Source organism: Micropterus salmoides, unplaced genomic scaffold, assembly GCF_014851395.1.
Source record: "Micropterus salmoides isolate LMB-PRFRI ecotype aquatic unplaced genomic scaffold, ASM1485139v1 Ms_hic_scaffold_2, whole genome shotgun sequence".
Taxonomy (NCBI): domain Eukaryota; kingdom Metazoa; phylum Chordata; class Actinopteri; order Centrarchiformes; family Centrarchidae; genus Micropterus; species Micropterus salmoides.
Genome location: NW_024041150.1, coordinates 43604933 through 43615239, shown reverse-complemented (window position 1 = coordinate 43615239; position 10307 = coordinate 43604933). Strand labels below are relative to the sequence as shown.

General features: G+C 39.3%; 1 long non-coding RNA gene across 1 annotated transcript; it reads left to right on the top strand.

Moving 5' to 3' along the window:
* Window positions 1-370: 370 nt before the first annotated feature.
* Window positions 371-6090, top strand: LOC119911712. Its single transcript, XR_005445995.1, has 3 exons — window positions 371-655; window positions 5026-5193; window positions 5814-6090. It is a non-coding gene; the product is annotated as an uncharacterized LOC119911712 (long non-coding RNA).
* Window positions 6091-10307: the final 4217 nt, after the last annotated feature.

Genomic DNA, 10307 nt, shown 5'->3' with positions numbered 1-10307 from the left:
ATGCTCTTTGGACAGAGACAGGCTACCTGTTTCCCCCTGCTTCCAGTCGTTATGCTAAGCTAAGCTAACCACGACTTGACTACAGAGTGTTTCTAAAACATTGAACAATTGAACTATTCCTTTCAAAGAGATGTGGGTAATAGGAAGTTCAGACGGACTAAACGTGAGGATCTCTAAACCAGTCAGGTGAAGGCTCAGGAGGGCCGCTTACATTTCTATTAGCAAGTTGACATTTTTTGTATAAATCAGCAAATTCACTTTACGGAGTAGTTTTCCCAAAATGGTTATGAATCATGGCATGTTGATCTCCACAGACAATACACTGACATTAGTGCGGAAATAAATTCACAACACGTTACCAGACTGTTAACACATCTAAGGGGATAGAAAGGAGCTCAGCTGAAAGATTGTTGATATTTGAACCCGCCAAACAAACTCCCTTCACTCCCTCAGAAGCTCCGCCCTCCAAATTCATGGACTGGCATTGCAACGGCGACTATAGGGGAGAGCCCGGACGAATGAAACACTTTTTAGATAAACTTCATTTTAAAAGATGACGTTACAGACAGAAATCATTTTTGTTGTGATCAGCAACTCCCGTGTGTTTTCTATCAATACCAGAAGCTATTTTGTACAAACGTGGAACGACATCAGTGTAAGTTGACTCGGGTGGTGATGTAAGAAACACAACGGTAAACATTTAATCTGTTTATGTTATTCTTGTTTGTATTTAAAATGCCTAACAGTGTCCTTCTTAATATTGAAAGCCCCCCTCCAGTGTATTTTGACATTTCTATGATATATCATATTTTTGAGTCATTTCCTTACAATGTTGATTACCCACATAGTTTGCCAAATATTTTTTGACAAATAGCTTAATTTTGTGCTCAAAGTTGTAAAAGTTGCTTAGTTGTTAAAACGGGGTGGTGACGTACGACTATATAAATTGGTACATCAGGATGATAACCTACTATTTTAATATATAAAAAGATTTGACCCCCTTGCGTTTTTTTACTGCCCCTCAGTCACTTCATCCGGGCGGCAAACACACAAAGAAAAACGCTAACGCAGTTGTTTTGTGAAATTCTCCTCTGGATAGTGAGTTACATCCATCAGTGACTTTGTTGTTTTTCTTCTCACAGCCTAAATGACATTCTGTGAACTATTACACAGAAAGTTCTCAAAAACATTTTGAGCTAAATTAACACTTGTTCCTGTAAAGGAACAGACAAAAAACAGCAGAAAGGCTGTGCTCAACTCACTATATGTAAAGGTAAATTTAGAAGTCACCTTTCTCCCATTTTGTGCCTCCTCGTCTCCTCCATCCTCCTGCCTGTGACCCACAAATTGATCAACAGCTCAATGCTTAAAATGTAGAAAAATGAGGAGTGAGGAGGCGTGCTGGAGGAGCTATAAGCGAGGATACAGCGATGCATTCTTTGCGGAAGTCTTTTCGCCAGACATGATGTTGAAAAGAGGAGTGGCATGCAGCTGGACTATCCAACCCCATGGCGGGAGCAGGACTCTACGGTGGTCTTTTGTTCATTAATATCGAATCGGGACATTTCTAATTAGGTCAACTGATGTTGTTATTGTTGAATGGGATGTGTTGATGGGCAGGCAGGATCATAAAAATGAACACTGAATAGCGGCTGGGTGAAACAGGTGAAGTGTCTCCCTGTGCATATTTACGCATGTAGCAGCATAACTTGCTAACTTGATCAGATGTTAATTCATGTTCTGTGTTCTTCTACACATCCAAACGGTCTCACATAACAGTCTAGGTTCATACTATGAAACTGTTCAGAGCAGCTTGAAGTGGGACTTTTTTCTAGCGTACGGCTTCAAACTGCCGGTACTCTCTGCCCTCTCTGTATCAGGTTCTCTGGGTGCAATGTGACGCTCACCTGTTCCCGTTCTCTCTCTGTTGGCAGACGAGGGAGAAGATCATGCAGCCGTGAGCAGAAAGTAGCTCGTCAATGTCACTTTTTGTGAACTGGTTTATCAGGACTTTTTCATCTAACTTTTGTTTTTACTCTGGAAGTACAATACTTCTACTAAAATAAAAAAGGTAGTTAAAGTAAAATTACTGATTACTGTTAATTTAAACTTATTTGAAAAGTAACTGACTCAGACTTTGTTACAGGAATAAGAGTAAATTTAAATGGTTGCTTCCACCTCTGCCTAACATGGTATCTAGTTTTGATAAAAAGACAACAAACAACATATACATGGATACTTTAACACTTATGAGGGACTTCATAGGCTTACTTTACTCCACCGAATTCACATTCATGATGAGATAAAGTGAAACATATCAGACATCACTGGACTTCAAACTCAACATCAAATGCTGAAAGAAGCCTTTCACAGCAATGAGGTACTTTTACTTTTTATTCTAAAGCTGCTTGCACACTGCCCCGACAAACGGCGACCGACTTCAACCAACACCGACCGTTGGATCAGTGTGCTCCGTCAGTCATTTTCAGTTGGTAGCAGGCCAATAATATGTGCAAATAAGCGTCACCTTTATTTCCGTGGTAGCAAAGGTATGTCTTTGTGAAACTTAATGTTTCCTCTAACAGAATAATCCCAGTTAAATTGTTTGCAGTTCATCAGGCCTGACAAATGTTATTATAAGCAATAAAATTAGTCTGTTGTTGCAGATGAAATTTGTGTTTGGCAGGCCTATATGTTTAATATCCTTGTTTATATTTGGAAAACAGACTGTAGTCTTTAATTAACATGATTCACAGCTGGTTAGGCTATAAATAAAATAAAGGAAGTGTCTCTCTTGCAATTATCTTGCTTGCTCTTTGCCAACCAACCCACCTTTTACCAGTTAAAATATGTTGTTTGTAGTATTGCACTTGCCAAGTATAGTATAGTATATAGAGTATAGCTCAATCAGTCCTTATTACCACCAACATTTAAATGGCCAGTACAGTCCATATAGCCAATTCAGTTTTGCACTTACCAAAAGACTTGATTTCATTTATTAGCATTATATTTGAGTTATGGCTGATCATAGCTCACCCAGTCCTTTTAACCTATTGAATACCTTTAAAAGGCCGATACACCCAGTAACAAGTAGGTTTCCATTCGACAAAAAGGGATTGCAGCCTCGACCTTGTGAGTATAATAATAAAATAAAAGGCAAAAAAACCCTTTCTGGTCAGTTTCTGTCTGGTCAGTGTGGAACTGACAGTTGTTTTTCTGAACTTTCTGAAGACTGAAAGCAGCTACTGCCAACAATGTTGGTGTTAGTTGGGCACTGAGCAGAGTGCCAGTAGCTTTACTGGTATGTTCCCTGATCAAACACACTGCTCAAAAAAATAAAGAGAACACTAGAATAACACATCCTAGATCTGAATGAATGAAATAATCTCATTAAATACTCCTTTCTTTACATAGTTGAATGTGCTGACAACAAAATCACACAAAAATTATCAATGAAAATCAAATTTATCAACCCATGAGGTCTGGATTTGGAGTCACACTCAAAATCAAAGTGGAAAAACACTACAGGCCGATCCAACTTTGATGTAATGTCCTTGAAACAAGTCAAAATGAGGCTCAGTAGTGTGTGTGGCCTCCACGTATGACCTCCCTACAACGCCTGGGCATGATCCTGATGAGGTGGCGGATGGTCTCCTGAGGGATTTCCTCCCAGACCTGGACTAAACCATCCGCCAACTCCTGGACAGTCTGTGGTGCACGTGGCGTGGTGGATGGAGCGAGACATTCAAAAGTGACCAAAACATCAGCCAGGAAGACTAGGAACTGAGAAGTGGTCTGTGGTCACCACCTGCAGAACCACTGCTTTATTGGGGGTGTCTTGCTAATTGCCTATAATTTCCACCTGTTGTCTTTTCCATTTGGACAACAGCATGTGAAATTGATTGTCAATCAGTGTTGCTTCCTAATTTCACAGGAGTGTGACTGACTTGGAGTTACATTGTGTTGTTTAAGTGTTCCCTTTATTTTTTTGAGCAGTGTATATCTGAGCACGCTTTAGTCAGTGTGAAGCTTCTCATTTATTCATTTTACTTTTATCCAAAGCGACTTAAAACTACTAAGGATGTCAGAGGTCGCACGCCTGTGGAGCAACTAGGAATAGAATAGAATAGTCTTTATTGTCATTGCACTGTGAAGGTACAACGAAATTTAGGGTGCTCCAACTAGGGGTTAAGTGTCAAGGACACATTGGTGGACATGTCACAGTGGGGAACTTAACCAAGATCTCTCACACCAGAGGCATGTGTCTTATCCACTGCGCCATCACCACCCAGCTTCTCATGTTTAGAAAATAAGAATATGTAAGAATGACACGGTAATTTACTTTGCATTTTTTCATGCCTGAACAAAATTCCCTACCCTTCAACTGAAAACACATTAAATAACACATTCAAAGAATATACAATACACCAGTTACAAAAATGTAACATGTGACTGAGTAAATAATGCCTATTTCCAGGAAGTCATGTTGATTCACAAACTGTGTGAGTTTCTTTTAAAACACCAGATGTCAGCAGAGTTACTCTGCAGCCAGCAGGATGACAGAGTGAACGTCCCTATTCTTAAAATCCAGTAACGTCCAGCATGTTCATCTTTAGAGATGGGACCCCGATATGAGAAAAGGGCCTTTGGACTGATTCAAGCATTTAATAAAAAATAACAGTTTCACTGTTCTGGATCTTTATCACTTCAATTTAAAACTGGTTAAAACAAAAAACAGGACTCTCAGTGACCATTAAACTTCAGATATGAACCACAGTTTTGATCACTTGTTCAAAGACTCTGCAACTCCAAGAACAGAAGTTTGATCTAAACTTCTACAAAATGTTTTTGTCCATTTTAAAATGAGAAATCTTCATAACACAGATATTTACAGATAATCTCCATTGAGGAACTTTACATCCTTCTCTCTAATGAATCTGTCTCTTAGTGATCTCAGATCAGCCCACCTTCATGTTAAGCCTGCAGCGCTGTCACTTCCTGCATGTGATTAAACTCTCTGTGTAGGGCCCCGTGTCTCCTGATAAGCTCTAGTGTGAAGAAGACAAACCACATGACCAATTTTATAAATGAAGGAGAGAAACCGTCACTACCCTCCCCTTCAAAGAGGAAGGAAGAGAGTTTAACTGGACGGACTGAGTGGTGGTGCAATGGAACAGACATCTTTTCTGCTCTGTAAGTACAATCTGCCAAAACTGAAATAACTGTAAACTGTTATTATTCACCCGTTAGAACTGATTGATCACCACAGGGGAAAGTAGCAAAAACTAGAAACTCACTAATGTGGTGATCAAACAGTTATTCATTGTTCAGCAATTTGAATAGTTTTTGCATCATTTTAGAATTTACCTGAAAAGAGGGAAAAAAATTGACAATAAATAAAAAGTCTATGGACACCGCAGCAGGTGCAGCAACCATTATGAGGCTACTGAAATGAAATGACGTGCTACGTCTCAAAGAGCTAAAGCAGAACAGAGCATCACCAAAGTGGACATCACAGAGTCTGCGATATATTTAATGTGTTTTTCTTCCTTTATTCAATCTGAAACAGACGTCTTTAATAGTTACTTTATTAATTAAGTAGAATTCATGATTATTTAAATTTTTGTTTCACTAAAGTGTTTCAGAAAAGTTCTTATGTATAATACTATTGAGACATTTAATATCCACAAACACACCGTACATTAATTAAGGGTTTAGGGAAGATATTGCTGTATTTTTGGAGCAGTAAAACTCAAAGTTTCCCAGTTCTCTGTCTGGTCTGGTTTTATGTTAAATCTCTGGTTTCTCTTCAGTGCTGATCTCTCTGCTGAGCTGCAGGACCAGCGGAGGTGAGTGAACTCTGACAGTCAAAAGCTGTTCGCATAACGCTTTCTGGTTAAAACTAATACAAAATGTGTGTTCTGTAAAGTGTTTGGACACAAACACAAAAAGAGAGAATGTTTTAATACTAACTAAACAAATTACCAAGATTATTTACAACCACTACACAAAAACAGACTTGAAGCTACCAAAAAGAAAGAAAGTCTCTAAAAACAAGGACAAGTTGACCAGGATACAAGTTCAATCAGATTTGATCCACAATCCATAATTCAAATGCACAAAAGTCTTGAAACTGTAATTGGTTCATAGTGTAAATTTTGAAGGATGAATTTTGTCACTTCATGTATGTTAAAGTAAAAATCCAAGAATCCAACTTTCATTATGCGTAAAAATTTTCAAAAGTGAAAAAAATCAAAAACTTAACCACCAAAACTGTGTGAGACATAACTGTGGGAAGTCAGGTGCTGAGGGCCAAAAAAGCTTCATGTGTTGGAGCACCAGTGAACAGAAAGCAGTGATACATTTATAATCAAAAAGATTAAAGACTACTAACTATTACACCTCTGTGATAAAAACACGCTTTTAGAGTCAACTCATTTTCCAGCATGTAGGGCTGCCTACATGGCTGCATCCCATTTTCTTGACTGGAAGGGCACCTTAAATAAATATAAAAAATACACGGCATGCATGAATCAGTTTAACAAAATGTCACAGAAAATGTTTTGTGAATCTTTCTTCATAATGCAGTTGCAAACTTTTATTCATCAATCAATCATTATAAATTCCTCCCTGAATTCTGTCCTGCAATATATTGAAATAAATGATAAATTGATGATATTTCCTTTATTGTTTTTGATGATTAACAAATGCTTGAATAACTAACTTCTTTGGGCTGGTTGGAAATAATAATAAAAAAGCTGGTCTGTTTCCCCCAGCTAATTACTTCAAACCAACTGTGCTGTTGATGTCCGAGCCATGGGGGGAAAGTACTGTTGCCCAGTGTGTTAGTAACCACATTGTGCTGATTAGTTTAGCATTTCCTGTCGTTCCCAAACAAGTGTCAAGCTTTCACTGTGAGACATCTGGTCATTTAGCTAAAAATGTAACGTATCCCCTCCAGCCTCTCTGACTGTGAGTCCCAGCAGCTCTCAGCTGTTTGAAGGAGAGTCTGTCTCTCTGAGCTGTGAGGAGGACGACAGCTCTGCTGGATGGACGCTGAGGAGGAACACAACCAGAACCAGGACTCAGTGTGGAGCTGGCTGGGGAAGATCAGCTGGTTCTTCCTGTACATCAGCTACATACCCATGGACAGTGGAGTTTACTGGTGTGAGTCCAGAGAGGGAGCAACCAGTAACACCATCACATCACTGTCACTGGTAAGATCAGACTGTGGAGTTAGTGTTGATGAAGCTGTGTGTAAATGATGAAATGCTGTAGTTTGTCTCTGTGTTGAGGTGGACCAGTGATCCTGCAGAGTCCTGTCCTCCCTGTGATGGAGGGACATGATGTCACTCTGCACTGTAAAACAAGACCCCTCCCTCCAACCTCCCAGCTGGTTTCTATAAAGATGGCTCCCTCATCAGGACTGAGCCTACAGGTCACATGACCATCCACCATGTTAACAAGTCTGATGAAGGCCTCTACAAGTGTAACATCAGAGGTCGTGGAGAGTCTCCATCCAGCTGGATCTCTGTCACAGGTGAGGAGCTCAAAGATAATTCTCAAACTGACCTTGTTTTGTTTTCTACATTGAGTTCAGCAGGTTTCAGGACAGCAGAGATGATTCATGATGTGACAACATTTCTAACTTTGCAATCTGCAAAGAAAAAGAGTGAAATCTGTCAGAGTTCAACCCACCGTTTGATATGATCTTTTTAACTCTAAACCAGACTGACATTATGAATTACTGCTGTGTCTTTCTTTTAGCATGCTGTTCAATAAATTATCCATTTATTTTTTAATTATATCTTTAATTATAATTATTGTTCAATTTAGTGAAACCCACCACTACAAGTCTCCTCAACCCTCCTCATGGTTCCTCCTCTTCCTTACCTCCTCTCTATGGTTCCTCCTCTACTTCTCCCTCTGTATTGTGGTTGGCCGCTCTATCTTTCTCTGGTTCTGGTTCTTCTGGTTCTTCTGGTTCTACTGGTGAGACGATGCCTCCACAGGAAACCTAAAGGTTAGTTACAGACTCCAGTGTGCAGTTCACTTAGTCACATTTTACTGTTGACACATTTCTATTAACACTTCTGGACGTACAAATAATAACAAGTTACAAACTGTTTCTTTAAGTCAGACGTCCATCAGGATTCTCATAAATCACATTGCTGCTGTTAATAAAACAATCTCACCACAGGGTCCATTTAGTGAGCTGTGGAGCTTTTGATCGAATCACATGATCTTCATTGATTTAAATTTCTGCTCATTTTGGTTCATTCAGCCGCTGAAGAAGAAGCTGGGGATGATGACATCACAGACCTACATCAGCCAATCAGACGCAGCAAAGGTAACAATGTTTTATTGATTCTGGTTTTCAGGGACAGTGAGTGTGCGTTCTTATTCTTATGTGTGAGGACCAAGTTGAATTTTAGACCTTGTGAGGACATTTTTCTGAAATGAGGAGATGATATAAATGTTATCAAAAAAAATCAAATGTAAAATCAATGTTTTTTAGCCCATAAAGGTTTCAGACTGCGTTGCGTTCTCTGTTTAGGTTAATGATAATGTTGGTTTTGTGCCCTGCGATGAATCTGCTAACAGAAGCTAACAGCTCTGTGGTCGTCCAGTTTACTGCTTTCTTTAAAAACACTTGAATGATGACACACGAATTATAAATGTGCAGATTTACAGATCTCACATACAATTGATTAACAGTTTTACTGTTGGGTCTCACTCAAACATTATTGATCGGCTTGTTTAAATGTAAATTATAGGTTTATTAAGTGCTTAAATTATTTTAAATTAAAGAGAAGATGGACTCAGCAGACCAAAGACACTTGGTTGTGCTCTGCATCTAAACCACAGCAACTTCCTCCTGTTGATTCCAGTGAGCTGAGGTCTGACGCTGGTGTCGTTTCTCACTATAGTGTGATCTGTTTAAGCTGGGTGTGTGTTTGTCTATTTTTGTGCTGAAATGTGTGAACTTATTTTGTTGTCTAGTTCCCTGTTTCAGATAAATACCCTCCAGTTATATTTGGTCTTTCACCTTTCACAGTAGTAAGAAGAAGAAAACTGTCAAACCTGCTGCCTTTTACAGAGTCTATAACACAACTCATTATATTATATTCTACATGAAGAATAATGAAATTATTAGTACAGCAGTAGTATTATTACATGTGTTGCAGGTAGCGCCAACACTAGCAGTTAATATACCAGCAGCAGCAGTAAAAATACTAACAGCACTTGTAACAGCTGTTACTGAAACGTCACTACAAACGGCCGAGTGCAGGGGAGGTGTGCAGTGAGCTGAAATGAGGCAGACTTACGGGCAATTTCAGTACATTAATTTCCCGAATCACGGCAACCACATTCCTCTTCGACAGAGAGGAAAGACATTATGGTGGTGAATAAGAAGGAAAAGTGGCCTACTCATGATGAACGCCATGTCCTGAAAACAGGCCAGCTACAGCGCAGTTTAACACCCACATGCACAAGCACACAATTAAACAGGTAGTCCTACTCAGCGGTGACCTGTCCCCGAACTGATATCAGCCTTTAAAACAGCGGCAAGCCAAAACAATGTCATTTGCGACCCTCTCCTCCTGTTCTTTTCTCTCCTGTCTCCTCTTGAAACTACTTTTATGTGTGAATAGCATCACTTCTAGCTTGCATGTGTGCTCTGCTAGTCTACTGGTCAGATTTTGTGTTTCACCTGATTTCTGGAGTCTTGTCACAAGAGCATATAGAAACTTAAGATTGGGCAGCCACATACATATTACCCAGCAATCATCACTGCATATGTGGGCCAAAGACAATAAGACTAAATTCATTCTGTTGAATCTGTGGAATCTATTTCTTTTATATTTCACCGTGTACCTTATAAAGCCTACTGCTTGCTATAGACGTCTGTGTGTAAAACTACTGATTGCAGTCAGCAGTTTTACACACATACGTCTGTGGTGTCAGACACAACTGCAAAAGGGGAAATGCTCACATGAATGTATATATAGCACTTGATCATCTTAGATATAATACATTAAGGTGAAAGTGTGTGATGAATGAATGAAATTTGATGCATTTTTTCCATGTAAGTGACAAAGACCAGCTCGTAACTTGGCGGGGCCGCTCCTGTAAAGGACCCTAGTGCAGCGGCACCGTCTACACTATGCCCCTGACCAAAACAGTAATATAGTAGTGAAGTAAAGTAATATAGGAACATTGAGTAACGTAACTGGCTACTTTTATCACTGAGTAATAAGTAAAGTAATGTTATTGCTTTTTTGAGTAGTAATGAGTAACTAGTA